Source organism: Triticum dicoccoides, chromosome 2A (assembly GCF_002162155.2).
Source record: "Triticum dicoccoides isolate Atlit2015 ecotype Zavitan chromosome 2A, WEW_v2.0, whole genome shotgun sequence".
Classification (NCBI taxonomy): domain Eukaryota; kingdom Viridiplantae; phylum Streptophyta; class Magnoliopsida; order Poales; family Poaceae; genus Triticum; species Triticum dicoccoides.
In genome coordinates, this window is record NC_041382.1 from 15818945 (window position 1) to 15843036 (window position 24092).

At 45.7% G+C, this 24092-nt stretch overlaps 1 pseudogene; it reads right to left on the reverse strand.

The window, feature by feature from the left end:
* Window positions 1–847: 847 nt before the first annotated feature.
* LOC119357426 lies at window positions 848–4644 on the reverse strand (annotated as a pseudogene).
* Between the last annotated feature and the right edge of the window lie 19448 nt (window positions 4645–24092).

Sequence of the window (24092 nt, forward strand, 5' to 3'; positions counted from 1 at the left end):
TGCTACACACACCACAAAATCTGGACGATTTTCACACGATGCAGCAAATCGAGCCGTTCATGTGTAGGGCAAAACTAGGTTTCACCGTTCAATCCTCCATAGTCCACAGTTTATCCACATCAAGTCGTCTGCATAGTAGTGGACCTAATTAATCAGGTTTGTGTGAAAGTCAATTATCAGAGCATTTACTGCTCAGTCATATCCGACCGAGAGCGCCTAAAACATTGGATATATACAACTAAATACTAACAGCAACGCAAGCATAATGAGTCGTGTGGACACCCGTGTAGGGCCGGAGTCAGGGGGACGAGCAGGGGCCTGGCCCCCCTAACGATCAACAATTTTAGTAGAAGCAACTAGTAATTATCAACAAGATTCGATCAATATATGTATTCGGCCCCTCCTATACTCGAATCCTGGCTCCGCCACTGCATCCGTGTGCATGTACTCAACCTCTAGCGATCACATCACAAGCTTCCCTGCACTCCGCTGAGCTGAGCCGAGCTTTCTACCAAGTACGAGAAGCAAAGCCCGTTTTATCTTCTATTATTGTGAATGAAGCTCTTCCTTATTGCTGTATCCGTTCTAATTTTTTTAATAAGCCAGCAATATAAAAAAGAGAAAATACAATCTCAGTATATACCAATAACTTTACTATCCAAGAAAAAAAGGTAGTTTTGCTACTACCTCCGTTTCAATTTATAAGTCCTACACGTATACCTAGGTTGCCAATTTTATCACCTTAATATAAACTATATAACACAAAAATTATACGGTTTGAAAATAGAACATTTGAAGTTTATATTGGTAAAAAAAAATTGAAACTGGAACACCTTGCATTCCAAAATTACGGTGGACCGACCAAATCGGCGGCCATAGCACGGGTTACATCGACGGAGAACTCTGAAAGCCAAATAGACTGGCCATTTGGTATGTTCCGATTGACAGAGGCAGCCGGCACATGCGCTGGCTTGTTACACTCTCTTGGCTGGAAAACTACAGAGGCAGCTATGAACTCTTGTTGCATCTGGACCTTAGCTTCTCTAAACAGGACACCAAGGGGGTTGCGGTCTAACATCAAGAATGCAGTTGCTTGTTGCAACGGGAGGCAATCAGTCTGGAAAATCACCCTCCCCATTCCAACATGTACAGCAACCTCGATTGCCTTAAGCAATGCAGCAGCTTCCGCGTGCATGGCATCCTGCATATGTTGTAAACCCCCTGCCGCAGCTAAAACCATCTCACCATCAGAGTCTCGGGCAATGGCGCCCCAGCTCGCTGACCCTGTATCCACATGAAATGACGCGTCGAAGTTGATCTTAACATAGTCAGCAGGCGGGGGGTTCCAGCGGGCTGACGGCGTAGGCGAGCCTTGGTTCTTCTTCCCGAGGAATTCAGTCCATTCAGCCACATTATGACGCACCTTTGCACCGAAAGCTTCCGGCGTTAACCTCTGTTTTTTATGATTAGCTTTATTCCTTTGAGACCACCATGACCACAGGAGGCTGATCACTCTCAGTAGCAGATCATCAGGAAGTTTAAAGATAACCTCCAACATGGCTTGGGGGAATGCATAGCCAGGAGATCCGTTCTGATATGATCAAGACCACATTCCCTCCACACCTTCTTCACTTCCTTGCATCGTAAGAATAGATGCCCTCCGTCCTCCGCAAATCGGCCACATAGTATGCAGGATGTATCAAGCTCAACTCCTAACCGTTCAACGTTGCGGAATAGCGGGTGACTATTCTGGGCCAGGCGCCACAGAAAATGATGCACACGTGCTGGGCATCGGAGTCGCCATAGTTTGTTCCAAAACCTTGCCGTATACTGACTTCCAGCAATATTCTCGCCTCTTTGCCTGGTGCTCCGCTGCAGCTTCAGGTCCGTATACACCCGGTATGCAGAACGAACGGAAAATATACCTCTCTTATCAAAGTGCCAAGCCACAAAATCCTCATATTGGTCGCAGATGGGAATAGCCAGGACTGTACGTGCATCGGCCGGCGTGAAGGTTTGTGAGACTAGCTGTTGATCCCATCGGTTTGTCAATGGGTCAATGAGTTCAGACACTCTCGTTAGCAAGTGAGCGCTCTGCAAAGTACTGGGCCTCCTCGTGTCATTAGACGGTAACCACGGGTCGGACCATATGTGAATGTTCTCTCCCGATCCAACCCTCCAAATCATCCCGGCCTTGACAACCTCCAGACCCTGTAAGATACTACGCCACACATAACTCATCCCAGGTTTAGCCGAAGCATCCAGAATATCGCAATCGGGGAAGTACTTTGCCTTCAAAATTTGTGCACAGAGGGACTCTGGAGCCTGGATGAGTCACCACACTTGACGAGCAAGCATGGCAATATTGAACGTATGCAAGTCCCTGAAGCCGAGCCCACCTTGGTCTTTCAGTAAGCACATCCTCTCCCAACTAATCCAATGATGCTTATGTTCCTCCTCCTGGTTAGACCACCAAAATTTGCACACCATGGCACTGATACTCTCGCAAAGCTCTTTAGTAAGATCAAAACAAGCCATCGCGTAAGTGGGGACAGCTTGAATGACGGTTTTTATTAGGATCTCTTTTGCAGCTTTGGAAAGCAACTTGATCTTCTATCCCTTTAGGATTTCCCATATTTTGTCACGCAAGTACTCAAAGCAATTCTGGTGGGAACGACCCACATAGCTTGGCAGACCCAGGTATTTGCCATGCAAGCTTTCAGACCGAAGCCCTAAAGCATTTAGCAGAACATGTTTTTTGGCCGAGGAAGTATTCTTACTGAAAAGGACCGCTGATTTGTGTCGATTAATGACTTGGCCTGAACCCCGCTCGTACACATGCAGGATGTGATTCACAGCCGCAATGCTTGCCGGGGTTGCCTCCAATAGTAACAGTGAATCATCAGCAAAAAACAGGTGGCTAATGGGGGGTGCCTGAGGCGCTAGCTGAACCCCCTTAATCTGCCCAGCCTGCTCTGCATGGTGCAACAAAGCTGACAGCCCCTCGGCACAGATCAAGAATAAGTAGGGGGAGATGGGCTCGCCCTGACGGAGGCCCCGCTCCGGGATGACTAGGTCAGTGCAGGTTCCATTTATTTTGAAACTGAAACGGACTTGTAATATATGACTTGTATTACGTTGGTCAAATTGACGACTTAGGGGCACGCGCACGCCCTGTAAACTAAGAGAGAGGTAGTATTACAAAACAAATTTTATTTCACATAAAAATGTAAAGAAACTTAGGGAAAATCAATAATTGTGTACTATATAGATTATCATTCAAAGTCAGGCAAAAGAATACAACAAAGTTACCTACAAAGCTCAATTGGTAAATATAGTATGATCTAAATTATGCCAGCAATTTCATTTTAAGTAATACTATGTAGTTCTGTCATCTTTCTCGCAAAAAAAAAGTAGTTATGTCATCTGTATTGCCCCCAAATGCTTTACAAAAAATTAGCCTTGTGCAGCTATCACTTTTTCTGGATCAATGATTCTCCTTACCAACTCGTACCTCCTTAGAGCATCTCTAGCCGATTTCCTAAAAAATAGAGTAGTATCCGGCCGAGTAAAGTATAGGGGACTAATTTTACTTCTCTAAATTTTGATCGTTTCTAGCCAATCTTGTAACTTTAGTGGAGTAAAAGTCAAATTCAACCATGTTCAACACAAATTTGATTGAAACAAACTAAACTAAACCAAAATTCGACACGTAGCCATAATAGTTCACATTACCATCAACCGAAACATGGTCTACTACTAAAAATAGTAACTAAAACTAGTAGCTAAAACTTACTAAAATTAGTCACTACCCGAACGCGTGAGCGACATCCACGTCTTCATGCCGATGCCACCGACCATGATGTCAGGGCATGTGCCATCATCGTCATAGTCATCGCCGAAGATTTTTCGATTCATTGAGGAAGCCGGCGTCGTTGCCGCGTCCACTTCCGCTGCCTACTCCGCCGCCTCTGTTGTCGTCGTTGTCCTCCTCATTGCTTCACACGACGATGACCTCCCCCCTTCCCCCGCCACTCGATGCTCTTACAGACGGCGCTCCACCTCCACTAGCTCGGTGTACTGGCAGCGGAGCTCTGCCATGTACGTCTCATCAGCGGCCTCTGTGGCAAGCCTTTCCCTCGCCTCCCGGCCCACCCTTGCCACCCGCGCTTTCACCATCCCCGGCTCAATCGGATCGAGCAGCGGGAGATCACCCACACAAAAATACGGCGACCCTAGGAGCCGCGCATCGGGATCGACCAAATATCATACTCGCGGGCGGTGAGCTTGGCGGTGTGGAAGGATCCAAGCCACAGGTTTTGTGGGTGTCCCGATCCGTGATCTCGACCACCCATGTCCCTCATGCCTGCTGGTGCACGCCGTGGTACTGCCTTTGTGGTGGCGGCAGCGCGGGGAGATCGGGGAAGCCGACGAGCCTGTTCCTCTGCCGAAGCTGTCCTTGCCGCCGTTATCCTCCTTCTCCTCCATCGCTGGCAGTCCGGTCATGGCATGGACCGCCCGATTCTGCTCTCGGGCGAGGGCGCGCATGTTCCCCCGCTGCCGTTTCTTCACAATGCGAGCGCAGATGGCTTCCTCCTCTGCGGCGGCCCGTGCCACCGCATCAGCCCCCTCCGCCGCCGCCATTTCCGCTGCGATACGGGCCTTGGTGGCCCTTATCCTCTCCTTCCCACGGCGGGCTGCCTGTTTTCGGTGGGACTCATAGTTTGTCCGACCGATGATGGGATAGGAGAGATTTTCCGGCTACCGGGACCGCGATGATCCAGCCCCAGAGGACCCAAGCGCCCGTTGAGGCGACACTACGGAGTACGCCGGGCAGATCCGTCCGTCAGCCAGGTGTTGTCATCCCGGGAGCGGCGGAGTGCAATGCGGACCGTCATTGCCTCCTCCAGCCCGCACATGATGACACCCTAGTCGATGGTTTCGGACTGGTCGGAGTCAAATCCGCTGCCCGCCATGCCGGAGACGGCCAAAAATCGCCGGAGGTGCACTCAGGTGGCGGAGGGAGTGGAGGGAGACAAGTGTGAAGTGGCTAGGGTTTGGTCCGGCGAGCAGACGGGGGCGAATATGTGTGGGGTCGGATGAGCCAGAGTGGGCCGGGTCCGATGTGGCGAGCGTGCCCGGACACGCCTGGGCATCCTATATTTGGGTTGGATATGAGGGGTGCCGTTCAGCCCGGACGTTTGAGACCCATTTGAGGCGCCTGTCTGAATCAAAATTTCGTGATCGGTCAGTGACCGAAAGGGCCGCGAGGGTTTGAGACGCCCGGTTGTAGATGCCGCTAATATGTGGTAAGCAATTCGCACCCCTCTACACGTACGTGCTAGCTTCCCACCCTTGCTTACCGATGAAGGCTACCTCCTCCCAGTTAAATCGTCAGATTGTTCTTCTCACACATAAACAAAAGATAAAGCGTCAGGTTTCAAAATCAATCCTAGATGGGTCTGATATTTCTTTTTTTGCGGGGGGTAGGTGGGTCTGATATGTGAAATGTAATCGTAGAACAAACAAACAAACGAGAGTTCCCGGAAAATAAACGAAGCTGAAGGCATGTGCGTCCGTCGACGTCGACTCTTGTCATCTCGACCGATTCGGTCTTCGATCAGAGAGGCTTTGCTGCATCAGATGCTGCGGCGACGAGTCGTTCGAACGGAGCTGCAAATGCCGATTCACCATCTCTCATAATGAAGAAGTTGCCTCGGACCAAATGTAATCAAGGAACTAAATTCGGTACTACTTCATTAGGCTGGTCACAATGGGAACGAACTTAGGAGTAACATCACACACTTCAATACAACTTTGCTTATGTATCACATATTTAATGAAGAGAGAGGTGTTTGTGGTAACTAGCTAAGTTACCGGAACATCACACACTCCAGAAAACAATGAGTCTATAATCTAATAAATACATTGTTGCATGACACTACATAGATGTTCCTACCTACTGTGGAGGTAGGAACATAGTCTAGGGAAGTGTGTAAGTTACTAGACTATGTTCTTGTCCATTGTGACCAGCCTTAGGCCCTTTCCAGTGCTTCAAGGTGTACCGCTGCTAAGGGTGCCACATAGGCAAAAACGTGATGTGGCAAAACAACTAAAGAGAAAAGAAAGTATTATGGTGACCCTAGAAAAAAACGGTACTAACACGTGGACCTATGCAAAATGAGTACTAACCAATGCATGAAGGTGTTTTGGTGTTAAAACATTAAATGAGGAAGGCTTAGCTACAAATGTAGAATGATTAATAGTACAACCAACTGATGGCTATATGATATTGTCATGTCATCTATAGCCAACCTTGTAGTCTTCAAGTATAATAGTAAGATATAAAGATGTGCTACTTCATTAATACATGGCCCACCTCTCACTCTCATATAGTGCCTAAGAGCACGTGCTGCAGCTAGCTCTTATTCTATAGCCGGCTCATCTTCTCTCTCCTCATCTCTTTCCTCCCCGTCAGCAAAAAAACAATATTTTAATCCTTACAGCCTGCTTACATAAGCTTATTATTATACTTGCTCTTAGGCTGGCCATAGTGGGGGTAACATAAGTAGTATTATGTACTTGGGACTCGCAAACATGCTTATGTGGCAGGCAATTAAAGAAGAGAGAGATGATTATAGTAACATTGGTAGATACCGTAATATAATAAATGTGATGCTACTATGTATCATGCATGACAATAAATGAGACCACCTATGATACTAATGTATAATACTATGCATTATAAAAGTAAAAACATAGACTAATAATGCATATTACTAATCTAAGTTACTCCCCACTATGACCAGCCTTAAGCATCAATGCATTGGGGAGAGTGGTTTCTAACTCTTTAATGCCTTTAGCACCTCACCTTAACACCAATACATTGGAAGAGGCCTTAGAATGCTTGCAAGCTTTCTACAGGAAGATGGGCTGCTTAGCCTCTTCTGTAAAGAAATTTGGCTTTTGATTCACAAACGAGTAGAACAACAGTACTAACCGGCTGCCATACATAAAAAGAAAAATCTGGATTTGTACCAGCAGCCTTTTCTTCTCTTTACTGGGTTGGGATTTATTGGTACTACTAGTAGCTGAGTGGGAGATGAAAGTGACCACAAGTGCCACGCAACACAAAGGGCATCCTGTGACTTGACCAACGGAGGGTGCCGACCGAGATTTGGGACTAATTTCGCCGAAGAAAGAAGTCCACGACGGCCACTCCGCGACAGTTATTATTAGAAAGAAAGGACAAGAAAAGGAAACAACTCCGAAGTCGCAGTGTGGCACGGCGTTTACCGTTGGGATCCAAGAGGACGTTGACAAAAGTTGCCGTTGCCGCCGTCTGCACTCTGCAGGTCCTTCCCGCCGGCGGGCCGGGAGACACCACTCGGACGGCGGTTGCTTCTTTGACGACGACAACAAAGCACGCCGGGCTGAACGGAACCATCGCTGGTGTGGTGTGAATGAACCTAATAACTCTAATTCAGGGATCAAGGAAAGCCACGTTTTTTTCTCCTTCAATTAGTAGGTTCCCTGAATAAAGGCCTACTAGTACTACTCGAGCCAAGCTTCTGTTATTCTACAATTTCAGTGCATCATACAATTTGCATCGCCTGCCGGTGACTCGACACTAGTTTAGCAACATGGGAGAGCTCCAATTCCCTGTCACCATCAGGTTGCTCACCGCACAAACAATAGCACCGCATATAGTATTCACAAGTACTATAGCCTTAAGACGTCGACGGCTCCAAGCGTCGCTGACATGTAGTAATATCTCAGAGTTGTTTGCTTCTTTATAGGCGTGTGCTTTATGGTGCTAGCTAGTCAAATGTAACTCCTTTCTAGCTCTTGTTCTTTCTAGACTGGCCACGAACTTGTTTATAGGCACGTGCTTTTCCGGTACTAGAAACAAGATACTCCCTCCGTTTCTTTTTAGTCCGCATATAAGATTTGGTCAAAGTCAAACTTCATAAACTTTGACTAATTTTATAGAACAAAATATCAACATTCATAATATGAATCAGTATTACTATATGCATCATGATATCAATTTTCATAGCATATAGGTTTAGTATTGTAGATGTTGCTATCTTTTGATATATACTTGGTCAAACTTTGCATTGCTTGACTTTGACCAAATCTTATATGCAGACTAAAAAAAACGGAGGAAGTACATTTGGGGTAGTAGTAGTACTTTCGTTAGATGATCCACGGACACAGAGGTCCCCGGCTAGCTGTGTATACTACTCTGCTACGTACTTTCAGGAGTTAAAAGCACTGGGGTCCTAAAATTTGCTCACAATGTGATGGTTTGGTCCTACAATTTGTAAAATGACTCTACCCAGTCCCACAACTTGCACCCAATGTGCAACTTTGGTCCTGGACCAATAACAGAGCGACAAGTGGACTCACCGGGCGTGAGCCAGTCAGCACGTGCATTTTTGCAAAGAGCCCCCTGCCTTTCATTAGAATCAACCCGATGTGCTGTGCGTCAGGCAGGCAGGCAAGAAACCAAATCTAGGCTGGAATGGAATGGCAGCGTTGCGCAACAGTCGGCTTGGCTAGCCCCACGCTTCTCACTGCTCAATTTTACCCGTATGTCCCATGCATGGAGCCATGAACGTATGGAGCTTTCACTCTTGAACGTTGTTGGATCACGGATCGGTGGCCTCCGTCATGCGGTGCCTGGAGGAGGAGATATGCGCCGCAGCCTGAGCTCGGCTTCCTGCTGAGGCCTCGGACGACGAGCTCGGCCTGCCGCCGATGGCGGGCGCCTCCTCCTCGTCGAATGACCCAGGGGACTGGGAGCCGGAGGAGCATTCAGATAGCACTACTATTACATTCAGATAGCACTACTAACAGAGCAAGTCATCAAGCACACGAATTTAGACGGCAGAGAACATCATCGATGAGCCACTGGTCATGTCAGATTCATGTGATAGTTAATCGAAGCATCAACGAATAACAGAGCAAGTCATCAGGCACACGAATTTAGACGGGAGAGAACTGGTTAAACTGTAACAGTATCATAATCCTTTCGTTCGATATCATAAAAAAAATTCATAGGATCAAGTTCCAAAGCATTCGTGTGGCAAGATAAACTGAGATTCAGGTCACATATGTACTAGCAATGCGCCACCTAGCAATGGTGCCCATAAGTTTGTGAAGTACTCTAGCTAGTGTAGATCTTCGTGGTTCGACCACGACGATCATGATGGTCTTGCAGAAACACGCAGCTAGCGTGCCCGGCTCTTGGATTCACAGGCCATGCCAAGCTCTTGGAGAAACGCGCAGCCAGCATGCTCGGCTTTAAATAGTACCACCCCATCTGCCATCCCATGGAACCATAAAATCGGCGTCTACAGGTTTGTAAGAATCCAGAGACAAGACATTTGCAAAAGGATTCAGCTACGAAATATAATTGGCTTAACCATGATTTGGTGGGTCGTTGTTACCTTTCTGGCTTCAGGCATCACCCTGTCAGCAAATGATTCGCTTAGAGGAACTGAACCACTGGAAGTAGTACACCCACCTAAAGTCTTGGGGTAGAGCAGAACACTTGCTATGGCTAGAGCACCTGTGGAGACAGAATGGAAATCAAATTCTCAGTAAGTACTGTCTTGAAACCAGAAATGATTAGATGCATATTTCACCGCCGTACTTCCTTGGTTTAATCGACAAATGTTTAGCTACTGGGAACAGTTTATCTGTTCTTCATCCAATTAGGTGGTACATGGATACAGAAGTACTAGAACAATATAACAGCAATCCACTCTGCTCAGTATATCCAGGCTCTGGTTAATCTGCTTTTATAACATTAGAACACGCACCGATGTGCTTGAATAGCCATGAGGATTCCATACACTTGGTGCAAGAGGTTCGTTATATTGCAAAGTGCTATAAAACTTGCTTCGTATTTAAAATATTCAAACAGAGATTTCTGACGCTGATGAGAAAAAACTTCTTTTGTATTTAAAATATTCAAACACTGATGAGAAAAATGATGTCATATCATTCTATAAAGTAACAGTGAAAAGATACTAAACCTCATTAGTCTTGAACAATATTTAATTTGTAATATAGATTGACCTGCAAATAGCACTCTGGCAGTTCCAGTTTACTGACTATTTGCTGGAGGGGGAGCACTGCCAGGATCAAAGTGTGAAGCAAACTTGATTTCTGACACATGCATACTCTGAAGCATCGGCAAATAACACTAACCAATTCTTTAGCAACAAATATGACACACTGAAGAGAGATTGCGAATGGGAGAATGGCTATAGTACACGTAAAACACTCAACAGCAAGCGGTTATTTCCGGGAGTAAATTGAGTTGCGGATGATCACGGCGGTTATGGGGACCTCTGGATGCTGAACCACGCATTGATCACCACGTCACCTGCAGCGCAACACCGCAATCGATCGAGCAACTGAATAAAATCGCAGCTGTGTTTTCAATTCACTCAGCACAGCGGGTTGATTCTAATGAAAGGCAGGGGGCTCTTTACAAAAACACACGCTCTGACCGGCTCGGGCCCGACGAGTCCACTTGTCGGTCTGTGATTGGTCTAGGACCAAAGTTGCACATTGGGTGCAAGTTGTGAAACTGGATAGGGTCATTTTACAAGTTGTAGGACCAAACCATCACATTGTGAGCAAATTCTAGGATCCACAATGCTTTTAACTCTACTTTCAACGCTCTCTCTGGCGCATCACCAAGCCAACAGCGGTACCGTAGGTGTTCCAATCATAAGTCGCAGGAGGGCCAAGTTGCTGAATATCCCCCTCAAAACATGAAAGAAAAATTTGCTCATGGCTTAACATATACTGCTGCCTCCCATATAAAACGTCAGACTTCAAATCGATTGTGAACGAGTCTTGAATTGTACTAGTACTAGTAGCCAGAAAAGAAAAGAATAGAAGAGTCCCCTGATAAAGAAAGAAGCGAAGAAAATTCCGAATGGGGCAGGATTCTCTCTCACCCACACGCAGCCGCCACATGTGTGTCGACACACGAACATGTCACGTGTACCCTCGACGCCGGGGGTGATGCACCACAGCTCACGCCGAAGGAGACCCGACCGACAGCGCGATACGCACGACAGTCGACGGGCGCTTTTGCAGACCCGAAAACCCCACACCCCCGGGAGGGACCCCGTCAGGGAGTGCGGCGGCTATGGGTTGCCCTAGGTCGATTCGCTCGCCCCTAGAGCCTCGGGATTCGCAGCTCTCAAACACGAAGAACAGCGAAGAACGAGATAGAAAAACGGTGGAGAGATAAAACGTAGATGAAAAAGTAGTATATTGATTTGTTCAATTGTGTGTTGTTCAATCGGCCGTCACCCCCAACATATATAAGAGGCGGCTGGACTTCCCGTACAAGTAAAGGATTCATCTAGGCTTTCCTTACAAGAAAAATTACATCAATTCACGTCCTAGAGTCCTAATTCTATTTCAACTCGGATTCAGTCTGAATCTGGCCCAAACTCTGTCTTCCTTCTTGCGCGGGCTGCCGGGCTTGCATATGATCTCCGATCGAGACGGCCCAAATATCAGACTTGTGCGCCTCGACGATACGAACAACTCTCATGTTGATCACTTTTTCAAATAAGGCCATCTTGAATACTTTTCGAGGTCATCTTTATTTTTCAGTCGGACTCGGTCTTGCAGTAGACTGGATTATCCGAGTCTCGTAGTGAATTTGTAGGCTATATATTATATCTGATGATGATGACTCCAAAATCAAAGTTTACCGTCTTGATGATACGCACAACTTCTGTATTGAACACTTCTTCATCCAAGGTCATTTTGATAAACTTTCGAGCACATGTTCAATTTCACTCGGACTTGAGCTCATCCACTCGGATATTAGATACTTTCACTCGGATCGTCCGATTGGACTTTTTCACTCGGAAGACAATCTTTCACTCGGATGACTATATTTCCACTCGGATGACTATATTTCCACTCGGATGACTATATTTCCACTCGGAAGGCACTATCTTATTCAATCGGCAAGTTTTCGTCCCGATGGTAATCTTTTCACTCGGAATATTTTCACCTGGACGACAATTTCACTCGGATGATCATATTTCCACTCGGATAATAATAAGTTCATTCGGTCAGCAAACTTTCACTCGACCGGGAAATTTTCACTCGACCGTAATGTAACGCCCTCGATGCGGCTATATCTCCCACGTGTCGAAGCACGACTTAGAGGCATAACCGCATTGAAAGCAATGTCGCAAGTGAGGTAATCTTCACACAACCCATGTAATACATAAGGGAAAAGAGACATAGTTGGCTTACACTCGCCACTTCACACAAATACATGAATAAAGCATTACAACATCCAAATACAATCAAGGTCCGACTACGGAACCAAAATAAAAGAAGAACCCCAAATGCGACAAGGTCCCCGATCGACCCCAACTGGGCTCCACTACTGATCAACTGGAAGCGGAACAACATAAAGGACAAGATCTTCATCGAGCTCCTCCTTGAGCTTGGTTGCGTCATCTGCACGGACTCATCGGCACCTGCAAGCTGGTTTTGGAAGTATCTGTGAGTCACGGGGACTCAGCAATCTCGCACCCTCGCGATCAAGACTATTTAAGCTTATGGGTAAGGTAAAGGTATGAGGTGGAGCTGCAGCAAGCGACTAGCATATATGGTGGCTATCATACGCAAATGAGAGCGAGAAGAGAAGGCAAAGCACGGTCGATAAAAGTATGATCAAGAAGTGATCCTAGAACAACCTACGTCAAGCATAACTCCAACACCGTGTTCACTTCCCGGACTCCGCCGAGAAGAGACCATCACGGTTACACACGCGGTTGATGTATTTTAATTAAGGTCAACTTCAGGTTTTCTACAACCAGACGTTAACAAATTTCCATCTGCCCATAACCGCGGGCACGACTTTTGAAAGTTCAAATCCCTGCAGGGGTGTCCCAACTTAGCCCATGACAAGATCTCACGGTCAACGAAGGAATAGACCTCCTCCCGAGACATTCCGATCAGACTCGGTATCCCGGTTCTACAAGACATCCTCGACAATGGTAAAACAAGTCTAGCAAGACCACCCGATGCGCCGACATCCCGATAGGAGCTGCACATATCTCGTTCTCAGGGCAACACCGGATAAGCAATCCGTACAACTAAAACCAGCCCTTGAGTTTCCCCGAGGTGGCGCTGCAAGGGGCTCTAGTTTGGACCAACACTTAGACAAGCACTGGCCCGGGGGGGTTTAAAATAAAGATGACCCTCGGGATGCGCGACTCCCAAGGGAAAAAGGCTAGGTGGAAAAAGGTAAAACCAAGGTTGGGCCTTGCTGGAGGAGTTTTATTCAAAGCGAACTGTCAAGGGGTTCCCATTATAACCCAACCGCGTAAGGAACGCAAAATCCGGGAACATAACACCGATATGACGGAAACTATGGCGGAAAGAGTGGAACAAAACACCAGGCATAAGGCCGAGCCTTCCACCCTTTACCAAGTATATAGATGCATTAATTAAATAAGATATATTATGATATCCCAACAAGTAAAACATGTTCCAACAAGGAACAACATCTCCATGTTCCAACAAGGAACAAACTTCAATCTTCACCTGCAACTAACAACGCTATAAGAGGGGCTGAGCAAAGCGGTAACATAGCCAATCAACGGTTTGCTAGGACAAGGTGGGTTAGAGGTTGGGTTCAACAATATGGGTGGCATGATAAGCAAGTGGTAGGTATCACAGCATAGGCATAGCAAAAGAGCGAGCAACTAGCAAGCAAGGATAAAAGTGATTTCGAGTGTATGGTCATCTTGCCTGAAATCCCGCAAGGAAGAAGAATGAGTCCATGAAGAAGACAAACGGACGTAGTCGAACGGATCCTCACAAACGCGACGTTATCGGAACCAACACAAAGAAGCAACACCGGAAAGAAGCAAACAACATAGTAAACAACCACGACATGAACATGGCATGATGCACAATCAAGTATGATGCATGTCCAGTTTAAATATGCATGGCATGGCAAGGGGCACAAACAAAACTACAAATTAAGTGGAGATCAATATGCAACGAGTTTCATATTGACGAAACACCACATGACTTATTTAGTTCTCTCTCGGTTATGTACCCAACAATATTAAATGTTGTTAAACATGGCAAGAGGTGAGGCATAACAAAACTACACCATCTAAACAATTTAAATGGGGCCGGATATAACAAATAACGAATCCGGTAAATCCCCATATGCATTTAGCAATTTGGTGCAACAACAATTTTTAAACATTTAAATGTTATTATCATGATGCGAATGACATGTGCAAGTTTTATGCAAATTTTTTATTAAGACTTGATAAGAGCATTATGAAACATTTGTCATCGTGGCGGGAATGAAAGGGGTGCCACGGCGACGATAACAAAACGGTGCCACGGCAACGTTCCGGTTCCGACAACTCATTGAGACGTCGGTGCAAAAGAAAGTGACGGGAGCGTGTCATGTGATGAACGGTGGGGTGCTCCCGGTAACCGGGTTCCCACGGGTTAGGGGCATGGAAACGAGTGACAAAACGGACACGGTGCAGACAAAGGGTGCGTCTCATACAACACAAGCATTCGTTCTCGGACGCCGATCTCGGTGGTTATACCTTTGTAGCGTGCAAAGGGGACGGTTCTCGTTCGTAGAGGGAAGTAGGCGTTCTCGCGACGACGGTAGTGGAAGTAGTCGATCTCGCATGCTCTAGGGTCGACGGTAGAGGTTCACGTTACATAGACATTCGGGGTCGCCGATAGTTGTACCCATTCGTTGTTGGACTTGACGGATCCGATGTCTCCGAACGTAGTGGTACATGCTCGTTTTTCGGAGAGGTACTTGGCGTTCTTCGGTCATAGGTACTTGACGTTGGGGTACTTGTCGGTCCGGTCTTGACGGGGTAGATGTACACGTTGTCAGGGCTTGTCGCATCACCCGATGTAGTCATACACGTACGGAGCGGAACTTGGCGGTAGTGGTACTCGGCGCAAATCCACGGAGACGGACTTGGCAGGCAACGAGAAGTGACGCGGTCGATAGCAGCTTCGCTGGAACAGGGAAACGATGGAGGCGCAGGAACAGCGGGCCTCCGGCGTGGCAGGGGTCTTCGGTGGCTGCGGCTGGATGGGTTCGAGCCCTGATGCGGGGAGCTCCTCTCCCGTATGGCGCGCCGCGCGAGGCTGAGGCCACCGGAAGGAGGAGGTCAGGCGCTGCTTGAAGCATCAAGGAGGCGGCCATGGCGCTTGGAGCTCCTGTTGGCGGCAACGAAGAGAGGCGGTGGCGTCGCAGGCCGGCGGGCACTTGAGGGCGCGGGGCGGTGCAGGGCTCCTGCGGCAGGAGATGAAAGACGCGGCTCGAGCTTGGAGGGGAACGAGGCAGCGAGGGAAGAGGCCTTGGAGGTCACCGGCGTCGAAGATGCGCTCCTGCTGGTCGCCGCCGGCAAGCTCTTGTTGGCTGCTGGTGGTCCGGTGGCATCAGAGATCGAGGCAAGCTCGATGACGAGAGGAAGGAGACCTCCAGGGACGCGGCGTAGGTACGCGAGCCGAGGAGCTCCTGCTGCTGCTCCTGTGGTCGCGGTCCGAGGCGGCGAGGGGATTGGGCGTCGAGGGGAGCTCCTCTCCCTGTCCCGATGCGCGCGTGGTGTTGGGTTCGAGCGAGGCGAAGCAGGAGGGGGTCGAGGGAGTCTCTCCCTAGCGATGTGTGCGCTCTCCTTTCGACAAGGTGGAAACGAGGGAGAGATCGATCGGGGCGATCCAGATCGGGCAAATGACTGGTGGCGGCAGGGAACGAGGGGGAGATGAGGTGAGTTGGGCTAGGGTTAGGTTTTTGGTGGGCTGCGGTTCCCATGGGCCTGCGGGAGGCCTTAGGCCAAAAGGGCCGGTGCAGGAGGTTGGAGGCCCAGCTGGGGCCTGCAGTGCTACTCTCTTCTCTTTTCTTTTTCTTCAGACAGAAAAAATAAAGATGAATGCACAGGGTGAAAAGAGAGGTGTATGAAAAATATGAGAATATCCTCAAGACCTTGAATTCATGCCCTATTTGATAAAATTGGTATGGACATTTTTAGAGGTAAAAAAATACAACAAGTTTAAATATGATTCAAACTTGAGGCATTTTTGAACCTAACCAAAACAACTCCAAAGGATTTGAAATTTAACAGAGAGGGTTTAGGCATGGAGAACTAGCACCACGAAAGGAATGAACGTATAAGGAGGAGGAGAAAAGGACACTTGCCAAAATGAAAGAAAGAATAAGGAAAGGAGAAGGAGATGATGCATGGGTCAAAGGCATGGGGAATTATTTTGCAAGTGTGTCAAGGTAATTCCACATTAATGAAATATTGAATATAGCTCCCTACTATTGGGAGGATATGTTATAAAGAGGATCACCACGTGAATTCCCTCGGTTTAAATGGATCAAAGATCCATGCCATTTATTTAGTTGACTTAAGAAAAGAAATGACATGATGGCATGATGCAATGCACATGATGCAAAGATGAAATGCAACGGACCAAACAAATCACACGACGAAATCCAGGAATCATGGAAGGCACCTGAAGCTCCGGTCTTGGGGCGTTACACGTAAACTTTCATTCGGATGGTAAACTTTTCACTCGGATTTCCGACTGAAAACATAGCCCAATCTTGATTTGTCTCTCCGGGCCTCATACGACCTTGGATTGAGACGAATTATATATGAAAATCGATCGGCTCGACGAGACGAAACTTTTCCATGTTGAAGGTTGTTCGATTCAAGGCCGTCTTGATGGCCGAATTACTCGCGCAACCTATCAGACAAGTGTCTGGCACCTCGCGCCATATTTCTGTTGAGGTTCAGTCTGCAGTGTATTGCCTCTAACTTTTGCGTATGAACTCGGATTGAGATGATTTATATATCAAAATTGATTGCCTCGACGAGAAGAAGACAATTCCTTAAGAGTTCTCATTCATCCGAGATCATTTTGAAGACGTGATTGGCCAAAAACAACTCGGAACATTGAATTATGCCACTCGGAGTATAGTTTCGGTCCGTAAGATAAAGTCGAATGAATATAACCGAAACATCAAAGTGGTTCCACTCGGTGACGTGAATATTTTTATGCTGAAAACCCGTTCACTCGAGACCATCTTCATTGCAATCTGTATCTTGCCAAAATCAGATGTCAACAATGTGGTAGTACAACAGACGAGACACACGCGCACACCGTCAGATGGGCCAGTTCTTTTCGGCGATTCTCCCAAAATCGCCCCCCTCCTCAGCTTATCCCAGAATCGTCACTTTATATATTTTTTTACAATTCTATCTAGTTAAGATTTAATTAGCTAGGATTGTAAAAAACATACGAAGTGGTCATTCCGGAAAAATCTGAGAAGGGGGGCGATTCTGGTAGAATCGTCGAAAAGAAATGGCCCATACTCCACATTGGCGTCTCCATCATCGGTTGGGGTCGGCGGCGGCTTTGCCTAGCTACTCCCTCGCCTATTGGTTCCCTAGTATAGTCAGTCATCAGAGGCTACGGCGACGAGCCAGCCCAGGCACATACTACGAGTACTAGTACTAGTAGTTTATGCAGCGATCTGGCGACGTGGCGACGAGTGGCCACGACGGGCTACTGTCCGGAGCGGCGAGCCGGCCAGCACGCGTCGGGTTCTGTCCGATGAGTTGATGGCCTGAAACCTGGAGCGGAGAGGAACAACTGCTGCCACTGAAGCAGTTGCTAGTGTATCCTGCTAGTATATTATCCCCTCGGCCTCGGCCATTTGTAGGAGAAAAATCTTGCTGTCTGGTCGTTGGTGGTGGCGCCGATGGGCGGCCTCATGTGCTCTTGTGTTTCCCTTGTTCGCTTTCTTTCATCCAGCTAGACTACTACTCCCTCTGTTTCAAAATATTTGTCTTTCTAAAGATTTCAAATGATCATCATATACAGATGTATATAGACATATTTTAGAGTGTAGATTCATTCATTTTGCTTCGTATGTAGTCATCATTTGAAACCTTTAAAAAGACAGATATTTAGGAACGGAGGAAGACTTGTTGTTTTCACTCTCTCATAAAAACTCGAGGATTGGACTGGTTGGGGTAAAAAAGAACGTGGTGCCGCACCGTTGGATTTGTATTTTATTCCAGCGGTCCGGGTGAAAGCAGCAGAAATTTTAAACAAGCCCGATCGATCTACAGGTGATCGCATTTTCTTTCGAGATACGTAATTCGTAAAGGAGGTGATGCAAATAAACAACTCAAGTCCGAAACATCCCGTAAAACTGGGAGTTCAATCAAGATGAACTTGGATGGACCCGAATCATAGCAAAGGAGGAGGGCGTGTTGTTGCTACGGGCAACAATTACCGACGATGCCTTCAGTCGTCGCTTTCTACTCTGACAGCCCGCTCCGACCCATACGGACAAAATACGGATAAAATCGGTGTCCGTTTGGGTCTCCCATTGGAGTTGCTCTCACTACGAATACTATTAATAGTAACAATTTGAAGTAGGTGATTGAAATGACCAGTGCAAACATTCCATAGTATTGAGAAGGCGTTTGCATACCAATCAAACCTTTTTTAAACCTCGCTTTAGAGGAGATTTTCCTTTTCATTTGGCGAGCAGCTAGAGAGAAGATAGGGTCACATCGCATCAGCTGTCGCTCTCATCGCTACCGCCGTCATTTCAGCCAAAAATTAAGAGCACCAAGCAACGCCTTTGCGAAAACGGCCAAAGGCTTCTCCGTCCGTCCCCGCGTTCCTTCACAGTGGCAATTCGCCCCCTTCCCCGGAACTTCTCCGAGCCCAAGCAGCGTCGCCGGCGGCGGCCATGCCTGAATTTGTGTACGCCAACCTGTCTTGCATTCCGAATCTCGATTGCGCCTCGGCCCCGCCGCCGCGCCCTTTGTGCGCCTCCGCGGCGGCCTACCTTGCCCTCCACCTCGCCGCGCCGGTGGCCTTCGTCGTCGTCGTCGTCGTCTGGTGGCTCTGGAGGAATCTCGTGCCTCTGGACGGGTTCGCGGGCGGTGGAGACGGCCGCCGCCTCCCGGAGGACCAGCCGCCCCGCACCCACACCTTGGTGGAAGCGGACAAGGTCGCAGTCGCCGCCGCCGCCGCCCGCGGCTTCTTCGAACAGGAAGGCAACACCCGTCCAATCCTCCTCCGTCGCAGGGCGCCCCACGCCGGCGCCGACGGGTACTTCCGGTACCCGCAAATCCACTGCCTCGAAGCAGTTCCTCAAGTCCGCCTCATCGATGCCGAATTCATGGAGGAGATGACGCGGGGGCGGCGTCATGCCGTCGGCATGCTCAGGCAAGCCGCGATCCACTACGACGACCCCATCCGCAGGTGTTGCACTCTACCTCTTTCTTTCTTTCTTTCTTGTTTCAGTCTGTACGATTTTTTTTCCACGGAAATTTCATTCTGTATGATGTCTCTGTCCGCTCTGTCAGGTTCAGGTTCTGTTAGGAAACATTTTCGATTCTCTTCAAATTTTCATTGCGAGGGCTAACAATAATGTTGCTGATGCGTTGCAGTCTTCATTCACTGCTCTCTGAAACGTTCAGCATCTTAACTTTTCCAATGGGATTCAACGAACAGTGGGTTTCCATTTTAAGGTAGTAGTATACAGGTAGTATTTATCCCGGCTAAAGATGCAGACAGCCAGTGGTTTAGCACAGATTTATAGCCACAAGTTGTTCCCAAGGTTCAGTTAACCGCTGGAATATACAAGTTCAATAAGCCATACTCATACAAGTTTGAAACACAAAGCTCAAGCTGCATTTCTCCTTTGCACCACTGGGTTTCTGCTCTTCATTTTCTACACACACGCACTGTATGTTTGGCTGTGAACTGCTGTTCCATCGACGAAATGGCAAACGGGTGGCCTGATTCGAGTTTTTTTACTTGATTAACGTTACATCGTTGAATGGATCCAATGGCTAATGTTGTAGTCTGTAGTCCAAAATGTTGCATTCAGATGTTATCTGGGTTTCATGCTGCGTGCTTTGTTAGTCGATATCATGCCATGTAATGGTCAATGTTGCAGTAAATCTGAGTACTAGCAAATGTTGATAAAAAAAAGCACTCGAAACCCCATCTAGGCACTCCTTATTTCGTATCAGCAAACCTCTCTGTTTCTGTGTTGCCATAGCTCCCTGGAGCACTCTTTAATTTTCAACTCCAGAGAGGATGTACGCATGCACCTGTTTTTTATCGGATACTTCTCTTTAAAGACTATTTTCTATGAAATGGGCAACATTTTCTCACTGCCTGGCACGGCTCTAGTAGGAGCAGTTTGGTATTTTCTTCTCTAGAATACAGTTTGGTATTTTCTGTGTAGGCAGTAGATTTTACTAGAATCTATTATGTGAATATGGTGTTTTCATTGGGATATTTTTTTAAATGTGCAACAGTTCTTGCCCCCAAGGGAATCACCGGAGCACTATCTGTGCAATGTGCTTTGATATGGTAGTTTCTCCATACTTTTCTGCAATGTGCAATGTTTCAAAGTCTCTCTATATGTATGCTGGACTATCCAGTCCTCCTCACCACACACTTTCTCTGTTAGACCCAGTTACAGAACATTTTTAATACCACTTCCGAGTTTCGGAATCTTAGCTTTTTCCATAAAAAGGGAAACACATACACCTGCCATGTACTCCCTCCGTTCCGAATTACTTGTCGCAGGTATGGATGCATCTAGATGTATTTTAGTTCTAGATACACCCATTTCTACGACGAGTAATTTGGAACGGAGGGAGTAGCATATTATGCCCTGCTTTCCTACCAATTGCTACACATTTCTACTTTTACTTGTAATGGCATTTGATTTTTACAATTTCTGCGGAGTTTTCTGGAAGTTTCTATGCACTTTGCAGTAGATTCTAATGTTTGAATCTTTTCCATGAAACAGATTGTCCAATCTCGATGGAAACCCATCAGTTTTCCAGGGAGATCCTTGTGTGTTGGCCACAGAATCAACTGATATTGTTATCAAGCTAAAAGTTGCTACTGCACTTTTCTGCTTCATATGGCGAGAATTGAATGGGCAAAGTCAGCAATTATGTCAAGAAGTAAAAGAAGAGTGCTTTTCATTGGTTGCTGGGCAATCTGTTGAGAAGCTCCTTGAGGTAGCACGTTCATTCAGCGAGGCAAGCTGGTGCGCTTGCCATGTTAAGGAAGTGCTGACTACCGTTGACGCACTCGTTGATGTCCTGTACAATTTACAGGGCTTACCTTTGAACAGATCTGGTGAGATTGCTGTTATGTCGTGTAAGATGGTGGCTAATTTAAGCGGATTACTTGATCAGGCTGCAAGTGGCATCGATAACAGTGAAGAATCTACCATTCATCCAGCAACTGTTGTTTTCAATCAAGTCCTGGAGTTTTTCGACAGCAACACAGATATGGTGCAGTTAATACTTGCCACTGGAGATTGCACCGTTGATCCTCACTCTCACGTGTTTGATTGCTGGGTATCCAAGCTGGAGGAAGATGCAAAAAAGATGTGCCAAGCTGAAAAGGACCGAGAATACATAATCCTCTTGAATAATGCGTGTGATGTTTGGCAGATGATGCGCCATCCAGGAGCATCCTTTTGGAATGTAGAACTGGTGAGCAGGCTCATTTGTATGATCCAGAGCTACAGAAGGGGCTACTTTGAGGAATGTTGGGTTCCACTTGTGCTGTCATTACTGAAGGAAGATTATCTGAAGAACCCGCGCAGTTCATCCTTGGCTGAATTTACTCAAGGATTTGTCAGTATCTGCCAACGCCAGATGACCTGGAAGGTTGTACCTAGTCTTAAGTACGAACTGCGAGACGAGATAAAGAATCTAGTTGTTACACCATACAAGGCCTTCCTGCATGCACTGCAGGGGAATCGGAGAGGACTTTCATTGAAGCGATTGATGTCACGAAGGAGGAGTCAGAATGAGTATACTGCTGAGCAGTTGGAAAACAAGATTGGTGAGTTTTTTGAAAGCTGAAAAGACACCTAAACTACAATGCATAGTTATTTTACCTGTATACTGTGTATCACCCTTGGATGGGTGTTTTTGTTGTTTTTGTGTGTATGCCCCATTAGGCGATAGCGGCACAGGAAGCCTATTCTCTAACAGAGACAATGCTGAGTGTACACAACATTGCGTTGGAAGAGTTCAGGAAGTGCACACAATATCTTGATTCTTCTTTGATGTATGTATGTATGTTCAGTTATATAGAATTGTAAGAGTACCCTACATTGAGTAAACAGAAACTCGCCAGTTCTGTTTCAGCTTCCATATATGGCTGTAATGCGCTTGTGTTCAGTTTATGAGTGAGAAGTTCACATCTGACAAACACCCCCTTTCTCACTCCCTCCTGATATGAATATGAATATGATAGCGTCTTCAGGGTCAGTCTCAGTCAGTCAATCTCCTGACGAGCCTCACCTTCCCCAGTGGCCTCCATTTGCTGCAGCCGAAAGGTTGCTTCGCGAATGAACTCTCGTACAGAACTTGGTGCCTTAACTCCGCCTCCTCTCAGCGTCGGGTCAATATTGGCAAACACTATCCATTCTACGCCGTAAGCACAGTTTTGCCGGCCAATCAGCCCATCGTTTGGGTTTCTCCCTTTTATTTTTTTTCGTGGACCATTTCCCATTTCTTTCGCTCTTGTTTTCTATTGATTTTTATTTTCGTTTTCTGCTCCGTCTTTATTTATGATTTTACTTATTCGGTGAAGCTTTTGTTCCTATTTAAATTTTTGGGTGAATATTTGAACACGTTTAAAAAATATGATGAGCATATATATATTCATATGGGTACGGACAACCTTTTCAAATTCATAAACTCATTTCTATCAAATTATTAATTTTCTGAAAATACATGAGCACATATATTATATACATGAACATCTTTTAAACATGAGTTGAACATTTTTTTAAATGTCTGAACATTTATATTAAGGTATAAGAACTATTTCACAATATAATACATTTATTTTTCTGTTATTTAAACCACTTTTGACAACATTTTGACTTTAAATATAATATATTTTATAGAATATAAAAAATTGCATATTATAAATTTATTGGGGTTGCAGTGGCCAAGCCATATAGAAGCCTTCAGAGTGTTTCTTAAAACATCGGATACGAAGCCTTCAGAACAATGTTGTCAATTTTTTATTGGGGACCCGGGAGTTGTATGTCCCCTTATACTGATTTCATTACGGTTCGCCTACGGAGCTGGAGTTTTTCGGCCGGCCTAATACTGTAGAGGCATGCGAGTTGTTTTCCATGTTTTTCTATCAGTTTTTTCCACTGTTTGCACTCTCTCCGTGATTTCTTCGATTCTTTTTATTTTTTATTCCACTTCTTTTCTTTCTTTGGATTTTAACATTTTTATTTAGTTTTATTTGTATTTATATACATTGTACATTTCTAGTATACACCAGGAACCCGTTTTATACACATTTAACATTTTTTTTAAATGCATGATTAAATATTTTCTAAATATATGTTTTATTTTCTACATTTTTATACACATTATATATTTTTTGTATACAACTAAATAATATTTCTATACGTTTAACATTAGAATACATGACTAATATTTTTTAAATACAAGTTTTGAACATTTTGTCAATATGTTTCAAGCATACCTTGAAACATTTTTTGTACAATATGAAACATTTAAAAAGAAACTAAGAAAATCTTTTCTTTACATTGGATAGACAATTTTATAAATCACAAACATTTTGTTTGAAACATGTGAACATTTTTCTAAATGTTAGGTACATTTTTCAAAATCACATCTAATCATTTTTGTACAATACAAAACATTTAAAAATATCTGTGCGGTCCTTTTTTACATTGGATAGACATTTTTTAAATATATATAACAAACATTTGTGGGAAATGCGTGAACATTATTGTAAGTGTAACATACATACTTTATATACATGACCATCTTTTTAAATTTGTGTATGGAAGACCTTTTGAACATAAAAGCGTCTTTATCATTTAAATTAATATCCTAAATACACAATCAGTGCATACTTTATATGCATGAGCATCTTTTAAACATGAGTTGAACAATTTA